The sequence below is a fragment of the Limulus polyphemus genome, unplaced genomic scaffold (genome assembly GCF_000517525.1).
Source record: "Limulus polyphemus unplaced genomic scaffold, Limulus_polyphemus-2.1.2 Scaffold24, whole genome shotgun sequence".
In the NCBI taxonomy this organism is placed as follows: domain Eukaryota; kingdom Metazoa; phylum Arthropoda; class Merostomata; order Xiphosura; family Limulidae; genus Limulus; species Limulus polyphemus.
In genome coordinates this window covers 828,438-829,404 of record NW_013665634.1, presented here as the reverse complement: position 1 = coordinate 829,404, position 967 = coordinate 828,438, and the positions used below count along the sequence as shown (strand labels likewise).

General features: G+C 34.0%; 1 protein-coding gene across 1 annotated transcript in view; it reads right to left on the bottom strand.

Moving 5' to 3' along the window:
- Positions 1-967, bottom strand: part of LOC106458727 (cardioacceleratory peptide receptor-like) — a 31,191-nt gene that overhangs the window by 4,877 nt on the left and 25,347 nt on the right. The gene's annotated exons all lie outside the window — the stretch shown is intronic.

Here is a 967-nt window from a genome sequence, read left to right as displayed (position 1 = left end):
CTTCAAGCACAAGCTGCAAGACAGGTTGCTCAAATACAGGAAGAAACTTTGGAACAACGTAAAGTTAGAATTCGAGCTCAAGCTGAAAGGCAGGCTACTCAAAGACAGCAAGAAATTGTTGAATAGCACAAAGCCAGAGTTCAGTCAGAATCATCAAGGCAAGCTGGATACAGACAACAAGAGACTTCTGAACAACGTCAAACCAGACTTCAAGCACAAAATTTAAGACAAATAATTTCCAGAGAGCAAGAAACAGAGGAACAACATGATGTACGACTTCAGGCTCAAAGAACAAGACAAGCTCAAACACGATTTAATTTCAAATAAAGCTTTGTTTGATTAAATGCGTTTTTATTTCTTGCATCACAGCTTTTGTCTACTTACTGAATAATTTGCTGAAAAAATACTGATCTATACATTCCAAATCTAAATTTTCACCATGCAACGCCGGGTAACTCAGCTAGTGTTTGATAAAATACAACTTCATGTATACTTTGAAAGACCGAGTGAGAAATAACGAATCAAGAAAGAGACTAACTTGATTTTTTAATGTGAAATGAGGATACAACGCAATAATTGCCAGATTTATAGTGATAGTTGCCAGATTGTAGCATCAGGTTTATAGTGATAATTGCTAGATTATAACATCATATTTATAGTGATAATTGCTAGATTGTAGCATCAGGTTTGTAGTGGGTAATTGCCAGATTGTAACATCAGATGTATAGTGATAGTTGCTAGACTGTAACATCAGAGTTATAGTAATAGTTGCCAGATTATAACATCAGATTTATAGTGATAATTGCTAGATTGTAACATCAGAGTTATAGTAATAGTTGCCAGATTGTAACATCAGATTTATAGTGATAATTGCTAGATTGTAACATCAGAGTTATAGTAATAGTTGCCAGATTGTAACATCAGATTTATAGTGATAATTGCTAGATTGTAACATCAGAGTTATAGT